Source organism: Capra hircus, chromosome 5, assembly GCF_001704415.2.
Source record: "Capra hircus breed San Clemente chromosome 5, ASM170441v1, whole genome shotgun sequence".
NCBI lineage: Eukaryota > Metazoa > Chordata > Mammalia > Artiodactyla > Bovidae > Capra > Capra hircus.
In genome coordinates, this window is record NC_030812.1 from 92,717,106 (window position 1) to 92,733,257 (window position 16,152).

The 16,152-nt window shown below is 40.9% G+C and overlaps 1 protein-coding gene across 1 annotated transcript in view; it reads left to right on the forward strand.

Annotated features, from left to right (window-relative positions):
* EPS8 (epidermal growth factor receptor pathway substrate 8) overlaps nucleotides 3,463–16,152 on the forward strand; it is a 208,314-nt gene continuing 195,624 nt past the window's right edge. Inside the window, exon 1 of the mRNA XM_018048434.1 lies at nucleotides 3,463–3,549. The gene's annotated coding sequence lies outside the window, so the exon portion shown is untranslated. The remainder of the gene's footprint in view (nucleotides 3,550–16,152) is intronic.

The following is a 16,152-nucleotide window of genomic DNA, read 5'->3' on the forward strand; positions in this document are numbered from 1 at the left end:
GTATGCCTGGATCAAAGGGGCTGATCCCTGCAATACTTGCTTCTCAACCCACTATATTTGAATGTTGTGTTTTCTTCAGAGCACACAATTTAAGGAGAAAAGTGAAAACTCAAAGTACATTCAAGGCAGGGTGTGGAGTGTACTTATAAGGACTCACCATTCCATTTAAAGAACAGTGAGAGGTTCTAGGGATTTTGAAGAAGAAGAAAATATGAGAAGATCTGGTAGTTACTTAATAATTGGTTCAAATATTTCAAGCCTTACGATGTCAATAAGAAATGAGGTTAATTTTGTGTGGCTCTTAGGGGCAGAATAAGCACCAGTGCTTAAGTTAGGGAAAGTTGATTTGATGTTCACAAATCAAATGATACAGACTTTAGAGTTAAGCATTTTTAATTTGATTTTAATTCTGGCATCAGCATTGGCTTTCCCAAAAGGAATGAAACTTCTGAGTTTCCTTTTCCTGCTAAATAGGTATAACAAGGCCCATCTCATTTTAAGGATTAGCAATAGCATGTAAAAATTGCATAGTGCCTGGTATAGTATACAATAAAATTTATAATTATACATAATATAGATAAAAATAGAGGTCTCTAACAATGGAAAAGTTTAAGTGGTTGATGGTATAAAGGGAATATTGGAGAGAGGATTTCTACTTAAGACGGTGGACCGGACTTAAGGTCTATTCCAACTTTTAGGATACTGGTTTTATTTCCCATCTTGGTGTGAAATCTTTCTTTCCCCTGACTACCCTTCTTCCTTATTGGACGAAACAAGCAGATTCAATCTATTTTAACCAAGTTTATTTTATAGTCTTTCCTTGCTTCCTGGAAGTCGTGACCTTAAAGAAGTAAAAAAGGAGGGGGCCATAGCTATGACAAACGCGGGGTTTCAAGAAGTGAATGCAATGTCACACACGGAAGGACTTCTCATTCAGTGGTTCCAGAGGCAACTGGGCAGAGAAAAGGTTATGAAGGTTGGTTAGGATGACGGAAGATGAGATGGTTGGATGGCATCACCAACTCGATGGACATGAGTTTGAGCAAACTTGAGGAGCTGGTGATGGACAGGGAAGCCTGGCGTGCTGCAGTCCATGGGGTTGCAAAGAGTTGGACACGACTGAGTGACTGAACCGAACTGAACCGATTGTCAGGGTATGCCTGGATCAAAGGGGCTGATCCCTGCAATACTTGCTTCTCAACCCACTATATTTGAATGTTGTGTTTTCTTCAGAGCACACAATTTAAGGAGAAAAGTGAAAACTCAAAGTACATTCAAGGCAGGGTGTGGAGTGTACTTATAAGGACTCACCATTCCATTTAAAGAACAGTGAGAGGTTCTAGGGATTTTGAAGAAGAAGAAAATATGAGAAGATCTGGTAGTTACTTAATAATTGGTTCAAATATTTCAAGCCTTACGATGTCAATAAGAAATGAGGTTAATTTTGTGTGGCTCTTAGGGGCAGAATAAGCACCAGTGCTTAAGTTAGGGAAAGTTGATTTGATGTTCACAAATCAAATGATACAGACTTTAGAGTTAAGCATTTTTAATTTGATTTTAATTCTGGCATCAGCATTGGCTTTCCCAAAAGGAATGAAACTTCTGAGTTTCCTTTTCCTGCTAAATAGGTATAACAAGGCCCATCTCATTTTAAGGATTAGCAATAGCATGTAAAAATTGCATAGTGCCTGGTATAGTATACAATAAAATTTATAATTATACATAATATAGATAAAAATAGAGGTCTCTAACAATGGAAAAGTTTAAGTGGTTGATGGTATAAAGGGAATATTGGAGAGAGGATTTCTACTTAAGACGGTGGACCGGACTTAAGGTCTATTCCAACTTTTAGGATACTGGTTTTATTTCCCATCTTGGTGTGAAATCTTTCTTTCCCCTGACTACCCTTCTTCCTTATTGGACGAAACAAGCAGATTCAATCTATTTTAACCAAGTTTATTTTATAGTCTTTCCTTGCTTCCTGGAAGTCGTGACCTTAAAGAAGTAAAAAAGGAGGGGGCCATAGCTATGACAAACGCGGGGTTTCAAGAAGTGAATGCAATGTCACACACGGAAGGACTTCTCATTCAGTGGTTCCAGAGGCAACTGGGCAGAGAAAAGGTTATGAAGGTTGGTTAGGATGACGGAAGATGAGATGGTTGGATGGCATCACCAACTCGATGGACATGAGTTTGAGCAAACTTGAGGAGCTGGTGATGGACAGGGAAGCCTGGCGTGCTGCAGTCCATGGGGTCGCAAACAGTTGCACATGACTGTTGCTGAACTGAACTGAGCAAGGTCGTGAGAGGTATTATGTGGAAGAAGCCTCCACTATTTCAAACCACATCAGGCCCTTGGCAGGAGTTACGAGAAAAAAAGAGCATCCCAGGCAGGCGTGTGAAGCGGGTCTGGTCTTGCTGCTTTCAGCTAAGGATCGGCAGTTTGGAGACTCCCAGGGAGAAGGCAATGGCACCCCACTTCAGTACTCTTGCCTGGAAAATCCCATGGATGGAGGAGCCTGGTAGGCTGCAGTCCATGGGGTCGCTAAGAGTCGGACAGGACTGGGCGACTTCACTTTCACTTCTCACTTTCACGCATTGGAGAAGGAAATGGCAACCCACTCCAGTGTTCTTGCCTGGACAATCCCATGGTCGGGGAAGCCTGGTGGGCTGCCGTCTATGGGGTCGCACAGAGTCGGACACGACTGAAGCGACTTAGCAGCAGCAGCAGCAGCAGGGATCGAAAGGAGGCCCCCTTGGGTGCCGCCAGTTAATGGCATGAGTTGGGGAGAAAAATAAAAAGAAGAGACAAAAGGAGAAAAATAGGTGGGAGGGTCCCGGGAGGAAGACAGAGGCTGGAGGGTCTTTGGGTGCGCCGGGTTTACTGTTCCCAGGTTAGTGGCCACGACGTGCGCACCAGGACCTGGGGCGCTCCCTCCGCCCGGAGCATCTACTCTTGCCCGAGGCAAACCTCTTGCTCTCCTCCCCTTCCAGCGCCTCCTGGCTGCTAGTCGGTCCTGCTAGGGCACTTCTGGAAACCCGTCGGCGGCTCAGAACTTCGGTCCGACTTTGATCGTGATCTTGATAGCTCCGCGAGGTGCCTGGCCCTCTCTCCTACCGCCCCTCTCCCGCCCACCCAACCTCCGGGCGCGTTCGCCTCCCGCGCTGGGGTCTACCAGTTACTCGGCGGCTCGGCTGCCGCCAAGACCCGGAGAGCGGAGCCGGGCTCGGGGCCGCGCGGCGCGCGCTCGCGGGCTCGCTCCCGGCGGGGGAACTGGGCATGCGCGGCGCGCGGCCGATTCAGCGGGCGAGCTGGCGAGCGGGCGTGCAGCTCCAGACTTCCCCGGCAGCGGCGGCGGGCGAGGCGGTCTCGCCGAGCGCGAGGCCGGCGCTGAGCTCGCCCCGGGAGACCGCTTCTCCTCGGCCGGGCGCCGACGGCGGAGGACTGGGAGGGAGCGGTCCGGGTCGGGGGCTTTCTCCCGGCCGCCTCCCGCCTGGTGAGGGCTCGAGGCGCCTCTGGGGAAGCCACGGCCCCGAGGGCGGATCCGAGGTAAGAGCCCCTCAGAGAAGGGCGCCTACCGGGGTCCCGCGGCTCGGATTCTTCCGTCGATTTTCGAAACCCGCCTTTGTGTGCCGAGATGGAGCGGTGCCAGGCGCCGCGTCCGCCTTCGTTCACTCTGACTGCTTTCAACTGGTGTCGGGAGCCAGGTGTGCTAGGGCGCTGCCTCCGGAGCGAGTCCGCGCGCGGGTCCCGGGCGCCCCGAGCCGGTGCCCGCCCTCCGCGCTCGGGGCTCCGGCAGGGTGGGCGGAGGAGACGCACACGGTCCTTGTCATATTTCCCGGTAACCTGAGCTTTCGCAGGTACACCTGCGTTTCGCTGGTCCTCTGGGCGACTCCAGGACCGAATATTCTTCTCCCGGCTCGTCTGAGACTTGGGCTTTCATAGAGCTACCCTCCCCATCCCCACATTGGTGTGTGTGTGTGTGGCCTTTTCCAGTTGACACTTTGCAACAAGATCCCACCATCGCATACCCCTCCAATTTCGAGAGAGCACGTTGTTTGTGCGTAGTTGTCACTCCTAATTCCTGGTGACTTTCCTTTCTTAGCGGCTTGACTCGGCTCACTTACCATTTTACTTTTGGGAAGACGGCCCTTCTGGGGTCTTTGTCAGTAAATGCCTTCGGAGTGGGTTTCCAAGACCCTGCCCGCTCCTCCTACGCTCTCACTTTCATCTCTCCTTTCAGGGACTCCCTGTATGCAGAATCTTGCCAGGGATCGTCCCCTCCCTTGCATTGTTTGTCAAATCCTTTCCCCATGGTACCCACAGCCTCGCTGGACTCTCTTTGGCGGTAGGATAATGTATTAGGTGTGAGGATTTGAACCCTTTAGGCGTCAAGAGCGGTAGAGCAATTAGGAATTGGAATTCACCTTTATAAAATGTATTTCCATAAAATGTATTATTGCTTTTCTTTTGACGGTTTCAGTCCTTACCTCGGATAGTAAGAGGAATAGCTAATATCTGAAGAGTTCAGATAAAACTTGGTTTGAGACGCGTGTGACTGCTTGGGTTTTGGCTTTATCTTGGGGGGGGGGCGGAAATAGAAGAATTGGGATTCCTAGAAGTCTTCTTTATGTACATATAAAAAAGTAGCTGTGTTGTGTATTGCTTCTAATGTATTTCCATTGAAAGGATACCATTCTTCTACAGGGAACTGGGTTGTGTGAAGTGTGAACCGGTAATTTAGATCATGTGGTCATTGAAAATTAAAGACTGTGTTGTCCTTTCTCACCTATTTTCTATTTGGAATTGGAGTTTTCTGGACATATTACTATAGTTCTTATGTAGCTGGTGTGGGAAATTTTTGGTCATGGGCTCACATTTTTACCCGGCAATTTGAAAAATAACCCACTTTGTAGACTTGCCATGTAAAGGGTAGGGTAGAATGTATCACAAATGTAATAACATTTTATAGACTGCCTTTAGTGCAGAATTCAGAAATTAAGACTTCTAAAAATTCCACAAGTCATTCTCTTCATAGAAGAAAAGGAAAGATAACTTGCTTTTAATCCCAGTGTTGTGAGATAAATCACAATGTTTGATACATCCTTATTGTAATCTTTTTTCTCCCACATTTCAGTGTCACTGAATGTCATTATATAGTAATTTTCATCCTTTTACTAATATTGGGGGAATATTTTAAGTTGTATTTAGCATGAAGTTTCTTCAAAATGGTTTATTCTTGTTTGTTCCCTGTTGGGAATCTAATTACAAATTTTGAACACTTGGCTCGTTTCTGATCAAATGTAAAGATTTTAATTTTATTTTTATCTCTGGATTTTCCTGCTTTCAATTTTTTGTCTATGCTAATACTTTTCAGATATCAGTTCTTTTTTTTTTTTTAAATGCTATGACATAGGCTTCCTGCCCTTTCCTTTCAGTGATTTTATGTGGTACATTTCAAATAGTAATCTGTTCCTTTTATTTCATTATTTTACACCCGTGTTCACCCACTATTTTTTTTTAAAATTTACAAATTTTTTTTTGTCATGCAGCATGCAGAATCTTTGAATCTTCAGAATTCCTAAATCAGGAATTGAACTCATGCCTCCCCCTGCAGTGGGGCAGCAGAGTCTTTACCACTGGATCACCAGGGAAATCCTCACCCGCTACTTTTTATTCTTCTTCTACAGACTGTTCTGTTTCTTCATTTATCTACTTTAATTCTGCAGCAGCTCACTTGAACCACGACGTGTATAAGGCAATACTTAAGAGTATCCAGAATAAAAGATGATGGTTTTTCTTAAGGTCTTGGTTTAGATGCTTGAAGTTTTGTCAGATGGATATTTTAGCACTGATTTGATTTATATAAAGTTTGTCAGCTTTTCGGAGTTGTATTAAGCATACAACTATGTTTGGGTCATCAGAAGGCAACACGAGTTAATGATAATTACAAACTTTCAGACATCTGCAATGGTATGTAAGAGGAAAAAGAATTTTAATTTTAGTTAAGTACTTCGCTTAGGGTACATCCCTGCAGGGAATTCCTGTGTGAAATTGTTTGCAGCTGTTAGTGATTGAAAATATTTTCTTCAGAAAAATCCTGTGATGGAATAGTTGTAAACATTTGAGGTTTAGTGTATCCATGGAAGGTGTGAGGTTCTTCCATGCCTTACTACAGCCTCCTCAGTGTTTTCTAGATACATTCTTAACTGGTATTTTTAAAAACATATTTTGTTTTTTAGACCAGATTTATAGAAAAAGTGTGAAGATGGTAAAGTGACATCTCATATACCTTCATATTGTTTCCTCTCGTTACTATCCTACATTAGTATTTGTTGCATCAGTGAGACAGTCTTGGTACATTGTTGTGTAGTCATTAAGTCCTGTCTGCCTCTTTTGCAGCCCCATGGACTATAGTCCCGCCAAGCTCCTCTGTTCTTGGGATTTCCCAGGCAAGAATACTGGAGTGGGTAGCCATTTTCTTCTCCACGGGATCTTCCTGCCAGAGGGATCAAACCTGCATCTCCTGTATTGCCAGGCGAATTCTTTGCCACTGAGCTACCAGAGAAGCTCGTTGGTACATTATTATTAACTAAAGTTTATACTTTAGATTTCCTTAGTTATAGCTAACGTGCCTTTTCTTTTCCAGGACCTGTCATCTCGGGTGCCACATTACACTTAGTTGTCACATGTCTTTAGGCTTCTCTTGGCTGTGACAGTTTGTTAGACTTTCCTTGTTTTGGATGCTCTTTGCAGTTTTGAGGAGTACTGGTCAGGTATTTGGAGAATGCCCTCTATGGGAATTAGTCGAATATTCTCCTCATCAGATTGAGGTTTTGGGTATTTGAGAGGAAGGTCACTAAGGTACAGTGCTACTTTTATCACATAATGTAAAGGGTGCTTACTACCTCAGTTGGTAAAGAATCTGCCTGCAATGTAGGAGACCCTGGTTCCAGTCCTGGGTCGAGAAGTTACGCTGGAGAAGGGATAGGCTACCACTCCAGTATTCTTGGGCTTTCCTCGTGGCTCAGCTGGTTAAGAATTGGCCTGCAATTCGGCAGACCTGGGTTCGATCTCTGGTAAAGAATCATCCACAACGCGAGAGACCTGGGTTCGATCCCTGGGTTGGGAAGATCCCCTGGAGAAGGGAAAGGCTACCCATTCCAGTATTCTGGCCTGGAGAATTCCATGGACTGTATAGTCCATGGGGTCGCAAAGAGTCAGACACAACAGAGCGACTTTCACTTCACTTTCACTATCAGACATGATTTATCACTGTTGATATTGATCTTGATCACCTGGCTGCAGTAGTAGTAGTTTTCTGCACTGAAAAGATTGCTCTTTTTTCTTTCTTTTAATGCTCTTTCTTAGAAGGAAGTCATTGTGAACAGCCTATACTTAAGAAGTGGAGAATTATGCTTCTCTTTCTTGCCTGTATTTATATACACTTTTTGAAATTTTTTTGCATGGAAGATTTGTCTCTTGCCTCCATTTATTAAGGGCTTCCCTCATAGTTCAGTTGGTAAAGAATCTGCCTGCAATGCAGGAGACCCTGGTTTGATTCCTGAGTCAGGAAGATTCCCTAGAGAAGGGATAGGCTACCCACTCCAGTATTCTTGAGCTTCCTATATGGCTCAGCTGGTAAAGAATATCCCTGCAATGCGGGAGACCTGGGTTTGATCCCTGCGTTGGGAAGATCCCCTGGAGAAGGGAAAGTCTAACCACTCCAGTGTTCTGGCCTGGAGAAAACCATGGACCGTATGTATAGTCCATGAGGTCACAAAGAGTTGGACACTATTGAGTAACTTTCACTCACACACTCCATTTATTAATTTACTCAATCATTTGTTTATATTGGTCTGAACTCCTGGGTATTTTTGTACTTTGGGTTGGAATCCAATACTGCTTTATTTTGTTCCCCAAATTGTTTCAGTTTTGGACACTGTGAGCTCTTTCAGTTGGTTCCTGTCTCCCTTTGACATCTCTCTATTTTTTAAAATTTAAATTTATTTATTTTAATTGGAGGCGAATTACTTTACAATATTGTATTGGTTTTGTCATACATCAACATGAATCCACCACGAGTGTACACGTGTTCCCCATCCTGAACCCCCCTCCCACCTTCCTCCCCGAATCATCCTTCTGGGTCATCCCAGTGCACCAGCCCCAAGCATTCTGTATCCTGCATCGAACCTGGACTGAGGATTCGTCACAGATGTATAGAACAGTCTTTTGGACTCTGTGGGAGAGGGAGAGGGTGGGATGACTTGGGAGAATGGCATTGAAACATGTATAATATCATATAAGAAATGACATCTCTCTATTAATGTAAGGTTTTTTAAAAAAATCTTTCCTTACTTTCTGACATGAAAAGATGCTCCAAGATTATCTTCTGTATTTCTGTTTCCTGCCCCAGCCCTAGGGTTAGCCAGAAAGAATCTGCTTCATCTTCTTGGGAGATGATGTTAGAAGCCAAGATCTGGGTTCTAGGTATTCTTTCTTTAAAAATTATCATTAGTTTTAATTGGAGTATAATTGCTTTACAATGTTGTGTTCATTTCTGGTGTACAACAGTGTGGATCAGCTATATGTATACATATATGCCCCTCCCTCCCACCCCTCTAGGTCATCACAGACTGTAGATATTCTTGCTGCTACTGAGGTGCCATTACTTCTAGAACCTCTCATGGGACAGCAGGGAATGCATATGTGTGTATGTACAAATGCCTGTGTATGTACTTAGCGAAGCATGTTTCTCCATGTAACCATGTGTATCTGTGCATGTGCTCAGTCCAGTCCAACTCTTTGTAGCCCCATGGACTGGAGTCCATCAGGCTTCTCTGCCCATGGAACGCTCCAGGCAAGAATAGTGGACTAGAGTGCCATCTCCTCCACATGCATATCTATTTTAAGCTAAATATGAGTTCACATCATTGTCTGTTACTCTGCCTAGTCCATTACCACCTGTATCATTCTGAATTTCTTTCCTTGCTTATCTGTAAATTCACTCTAACAGGGAGAAGAAACCTGGCTTTCACCATCTGCCATCCATTCACTTAATTGTTCAAACCCATTATGTGTGTACAACAATACCAAAATTGTTAACCTCTGCTTTCTTTAGAAAGAGGAGGAAACAGCTTTATCAACTAGAGTGCAGTGCTTATGTGCTACTCCTTTTACAGATCCCACTCAGCCTTAGAGATGCCACTCCTTTCCCTCCCATCCTTTTAAGGGAGGTTGTCGCACACATGTGTGATACAGGTAGATACTTCTGCCACACCCTGACTTCCATCTTGGGATCCCCATACCTTCTAAGTGTTTTTTAAAAAGTTTACATATATTGTTTTACTCTTTGTTTTGTGAAGTTCTGTGGGTTTTGACAAACATGTAATTTCATTTATTTGTCTACAGAAGTATCATACTGAATAATTCCAACACTTAAACATCTTCTGTGTTTCACATATCACTCCCTTAACCCCTCCCCCTGGCAGCCACTGATTTTTTTTTTTTTTTTTTTTTTTACTCTCTCTATAGTTTCGCCCTTTCTGGATATCATATCACTAAAATCATACAGCCTTGTCCTATTGGCTTCTTTCACTTAGGAATGTGCATTGAAGGTTCATTCATGTCTTCTTGTGGTTTGATAGTTCATTTCTTTTTATCGTGTAATAATATTGCATTGTATGGATGTATCCACAGTTTGTATCTATTCATCTGTTAAAGGGTATCTTGCTTGCTTCTGATTTTTGGCAGCTATGAATAAAGCTGCTATGATTATTCATGGGTAAATTTTTGTGTGGACCAAAGTTTTCAGATCAGTTGGATAAATACCTAGGAACACAATTGTTGGATCATATGGTAAGATTCTGGTTAGCTTTGTCGCATATTACCAATCTGTTTTCCAGAGAAACTGTACATCTTGCATTTCTTCCAGCAGTGAATGCAAGCTCCCATTGCTGCTCATCCGTCTTAACATTTGATACTATCAGTTTTTTGGATTTTATCCGTACTAATAAGCACACAGTAATATCTCATTGCTTTAATTGGCCCTTTCCCTAATGGCATTTAACGTTAAGCATCTTTTCATATGCTATTTTCCATCTGTATATTTCTTTCATGAGATGTCTGTTAGGAACTTTTGCCCATTTAAAAATAGATCTCTGTTTTCTTTTTGGCTGTGCTCTGTCTTCCTTGCTACGCAGAGGCTTTCTCTAGTTGTGACAACTGGGGGCTACTCTTTAGTTGCAGTGCTTGGGCTTCTCATTGAGGGGCTTCTCTCGTTGTGGAGCATAGGCTTTATGGTGCGAGGGCTCAGTAGTTGTGGCAATGGGGCCTAAGTGCCCCACGGTATGTGAGACTTTAGTTCCCGGACCAGGGATCAAACCTGTGTCCCTTGCATTGCAAGGTGGATTCTTAACCACTGGACCACCAGGGAAGACCCGTTTTCTATTGTTGATTTTAAGAATTCTTTATATATATTTTTGGTACAAGTGCTCTATCAGATACTTACTCTGCAAGTGTATTTTTCTAGAGTGGCTTGTCTTTTTGTTCTCTTAGCAGCGTCTTTACAGAGCAGATATTTTTAATTTTAATGAAGGCCAACTTATCAGTTTTATGCATAGGCTTTTGGTGTTGTATTTAAAAACTCGTTGCCAAACTCAAGATCACCTAGATTTAATCCTGTTTTCCTACCCCTTAAAAGTTTTATAGTTTTGTGTTTTGCTTTTAGATATATGACTCATATTGAGTTAATTTTTGTACAAAGGGTTAAGTCTGTGTCAGTTAATTTTGTACAAAGGGTAAAGTCTGTGTCAGATTCATTTTTTTCCCCTGGTGGATTTCAAGTACCAGTAGCTAGTAAATGTGATATTTTAAGTAAAGTAGATTATAAATTAGGTTTATGGTGGAAAGCAAAGTGTTTTGATTTGATTGTTTTTACATGTTTTGCAAAATCAGTTAAAAGAAACAGTTGAGAAATGACTTGGAAAACCAAAATGTAACACTGCATGGACTTTATATACCAAGACTGATTCCTGGACATCGTATATAATTCATTTTCTTCTTTCTCACCAACTCAGAGAATCTTCTTTGTGGAAATTAGAATTGTTAATTGAGTAACACGTGTCAGTTAGTTTAGATCTAATCATAGAAATAATTAATAAAGCTCTGTTTTTCACAGAAAAAGTCCCAAATAAGGGATTTGCAGGATGTATGCTGAGAAGGGACAGATGATATCCACACTATTAGAAACCTGAGACTCTCTTGTCTTTTTTCAAGTAACTTTTTTTTTTTTTTCCAAGTACCTTTCATTTGGTCAACGCTTTCTGTTGTCGACATCAGGGCCAGCAGTATTGTTATGTTACAGTTAGAACCAGAACCCTTTAAGAAGCATCTAGATTAGATCAGACATTATAAAACTAGCACCTTTGGTGTGGCAAGCATTACATACATTATTTCTTTTAACTCTCACAAGACCTCTTGAAGGCAGATCTCCTTATTTCTAGATTACAGGTAAGAAATAGGCTCAGAAAGAGAAAATGACTTGCCTGTGGTCTGCATGGGGAGAGAGAGACAGAGTTAGGATAGATATCTTGATCTTTCTGACTCTAAAACCCATGTTTTTAGCTTTCTTGTGTTATCTCTGGCTTCCCTGATAGCTCAGTTGGTAAAGAATCTGTCTGCAGTGCGGGGGACCCCGGTTCGATTCATGGGTCTGGAAGATCCCCTGGAGAAGGGATAGGCTGCCCCCTCCAGTATTCTTGGACTTCCCTGGTGGCTCAGCTGGTAAAGAATCTCTAATAACTGATGTTACTGATGTTACAGCTCTAGTAAGCTGGTGTTATCTCTAGTAACTGAAAAAGTGCTAGGGTAGTATTAATGTGTCTTTGATTTTATTCTTTTCTTTAACATAGTACTTAAATGACTACTGATTTAACTGCGAATGCCTCAAAAGATTGTGTTTTTGAGATCTGTGGAGATTCGTTTTTGTTTTTTTTTTTTAATGTTGATGGATCTACATCCCACTGACCCAGAGCTATGAGGTATTGCAACATCTATAAAGAATGAGATTCCTTTAAAGAGGGGAAGTTGTGGGGGATAAGGAAAAGTAGAACATACATTGTTGTCATTAGCTATTTGTTTATCCCTATGCCTTGCTGAATTAAGTTTCTTGAGGGCAAGAAAGTGTCTCATTGATATTTAAGCACATCACATGTGCTACCCACTCACAGAACGTTTGCTAGATGAAATCAGCACACTATCATAACTTTTTACAGAAGTATCTTTAGAATGTTTAGCAGGGGACGAACTTTTCTTCACCAAGGACTTTGAAGGTAATTACATTTCATTTGTTCATTCAATTAATCATTTATTGAGCATTTGTTGAGTATCTGTTCTGTGCCAGACACTGTACACACAGAGAAGAATAAGACAGGATCTCTGCCTTCTGTCATCAGGGAACCCAGAGAATGGAGGCAACCAGACAACCATCTCAATACAGTGTGGAGCTAAATGGAGTATGTATTAAACAAACAAGCAACCGATGGACTTTGAAATCAGAGAGACCTTATCTGCCTTAGTTTTCTTATGTTAGAAGTGGAAACAATAGTAGTACCTGCTGATGCAGTTGTTGGGAGGAGGTTAAGTGAACAAGAGAAAAAAAAATGTACACATTTATATTTATATCTCAGTACATAGAAGAAGGGAGAGGCTCACTGTTGTTGATGGAGTCAGAAAAGTCTTTACTGGGTATGTGACACTTGGCTTTATTATAGGATACATTTTTAAGGTCAAGAATGAGAGGACTCCAGGGCATTCCAGGCAGAAAGATAAATACATGTGACATGTGCAGGGTTGGCATGACAGGAGCGATGCGGAATTCTGCACGTTCTCACAGATGGAGCCCCCAGGATTATTGGAAAGAACTGAATAACCAGTTACTTTGCATTTTTATGAGTAACAATACAAAAGAGTAGTCATTACAGTGGAGTAGGAGAAACTTCAAGGTACCAAACCTGCCAGAAGAATTGCATGAATGCCTTCTGCTAATCATGTGATTTCTGAATGCAGTCCTTTATGTAGCAGATAAATTCTTGTGTTCCTTTTCAGCCCTGTGACACTCAAGTGATTTTACTAAGAAAGAGCACTTGTGTGTTTGGGTGAAATCAGAAGTCCTGTCTCAAACCATTCTATTTTTTTTTTAAACTTTTTATTTTATATTGGAGTATAGCCGATTAACAATGTAATAGTTTCAGATCATTCTTTTCTTTTTTAATTGACGTATAGTTGATTTACAATATAAGTTTATAGTGTACAGCAGAGTGATTCAGTTATATATGTATATATATAGAGAGAGACACACACACAGATGAGTTAATATATATGTATATACACACATACATATTTTTCCATTATGCTTTATTAGCAAAGCGTTCTTATATTTAGTAGCATGAAAGTGTTAGTGCTCAGTCATGCCTGACTTTTTGCCACCCCAGGGACGATAGCCTGCCAGGTTCCTCTGTCCATAGAATTCTCTAGGCAAGAATACTGGAGTGGGCGTCCATACCCTTCTCCAGGGAATCTTCCTAACCCAGGGGTCGAACCCAGGTCTCATGCATTGCAGGCAGATTCTTTATCATCAGGGAAGTCCTATATTTAGTAGCATAGCAACATAAGAATCTAATATCCTAATGAAGTGGGATCTAGTCCTATTTAAGCCTTCCAAAATTCTAAGAACCATGAACAGTTTTTCACCAGAACCTGAAACACAATACTTAGGAATGTGCTAAAGTAATTTGTTCAGTGAATCAATTATGAATTGATAAGAGGTAAGAGTTCTGTAGTTGAAAAATTGTGATTTTAATATAAGGAGAAAGAAAAGAACATGAAGCTCAATAGAAGGAAGAGAAGTTTATATTTAAATAGAGGGAAAAAGATATTTTTCAAATATCCTCTGTTAAAGGCTGCTGCTGCTAAGTCACATCAGTCGTGTCCAACTCTGTGTGACCCCGTAGATGGCAGCCCACCAGGCTCCCCTGTCCCTGGGATTCTCCAGGCAAGAACACTGGAGTGGGTTGCCATTTCCTTCTCCAATGCATGAAAGTGAAAAGTGAAAGTGAAGTCGCTCAGTCTTGTCCGACTCTTAGCGACCCCATGGACTGTAGCCTACCAGGCTCCTCCATCCATGGGATTCTCCAGGCAAGAGTGCTGGAGTTGGGTACCATTGCCTTCTCCATGTTAAAGGCTAGTGATATGAATTTCATTTTATTTAGAAAGTTTTTTATTAGCACAATTAGAGTATTACTTCTCTATCACCATTAGAATATTATCCCTTTTCCTAGAAGTATATGCATATTATTGATATAGTAAATCAATAGTGACATATTGGCTTAATGCAACAATAGAATGTTTCCAGTGTCTGAAATATAACATTTGTTATCACTGAATACTCTGATTTTTCTGCAAATTCTAATAATTGTAATGTTTTATAATATTGTAACTGTTTCTAGTTTTTTTCATTAGAAAATAAATGTTTAAAAAATAAAAGCAGCGGAACAAATTCATAAAGAAATACGTGGATGAAATACATTACTTTTGAGAAGACATTGAACACGATTTAATTTTCTACAATAATTTTAATGGTAGTGTTAGGCATGAACATATAATAAGATGATTGTGAGTATATTGACTTTTAAATGTGAGAAAGAGAGAGCAGATACATTTAACTTCATATGGAAGAAAATGAGAATTATTATAGCTATATAGACTTTTCCCCGCAAATAAGCATGTTAATCTTGTCTGTGTGTTTATGTATATATATGTAATTTCCAGTTTCTCTTTCCAGTATATTTGAAAACTATGTTTTATGAACAACCCTATCTTTAGGGTTTCTTGATTTGTCTTTATTATTTTAGTATGTTTATCTGAATTATCAGAACTTCTGATGTAAAATCTTTTTAGTTTGTGGACTAAAAGCTAGGTTAGATATTTTTTATATCTCAAGGTCCTTTTAGTCAAGAGAAAACATCAGTTTTTGTTGGTAGTTTTTTTATTTAGCTCTTTTGTGGGGCCTTGTTAGACTCTGAATAATTTAAAAGCAATGGAATTTTTCTGTGATAAAAATCTAGTCATCAGGCCAAATCTTGTAGCATTATTCACGTGATACTCATGCATGTAAAGGTGTAGAATTAATATGTATGCCTGAAGTATGTATATTAAAGAGGGTGTTTTTAATTATTAAAATGGCCCTCTAAAGATTTTAACATGTGTGAATTCACAGATTTGCTTAAAGTCTTAGCTCTTCTGTTTTTAAGTGAATGATCTATGATAGCCAAGCCTGAAGAATAATGTATAAAAAATAATAACAAAAAATGTATAATTTCTTTAAATTTAGGAGTAATTATTTTTCTGCTTTTCTGCATTAGCATATTTGCTATGCAGCACTATAAGATAAACTGAGTTTAAAGTACCATCTTTTTCTATTGTTTTACTTTTCATATATTTCTTATCCAAACGACCAAAACAAAAATTTCAGCACCATTTATTACAGCGTCCATGCACTTGATTGTATTTTACGTTTTTCAGTTTAATCTGAAGACTTTCCATAGTCTCACGAAGGAAACAGTCGTATAAAAATCTTGAAGCAGATAAATGACCATGTGAGTGTCCCCTCAATACCCTTCTCTATCCTGCTTCCCTCTTTCCTGCCTTACTCTGTCTTCCAGCCCCAGGGTCTGACCACTTTTTTTCAGGGCCCAAATGGCGTTACTTGAAAATGTATCTTTCATAACTTTGCTATCTTTCCGGTTACCATTCGGACTTTCTCACTGCGTGGTGAGATCTCAGCTGTGGCGAGTGAAATCTGAATAAAAGAGGCATTCATGGTGGTTATGACAGTGAAGGTTAAGTTTAGGCTGCCAGAGAGTTTGAAACAAAGGAGGGATTGAAGCCCTCATCACCTTCATCTTATTTGGGTAGTAAGTAAATTATTTTGGAAGTAGTAAGGTCTCATTAGGAAGATAGTGAAATCTTGTCCAGACTAAGTACATTCACAGTGACTGACTTCAGCTGGAATACATCGGGACACCACTAAGTTTTTATACTAATTAGAAAAGATCCACCATGGTTTTGTTTGTATGTTAGAGTATATGCTAG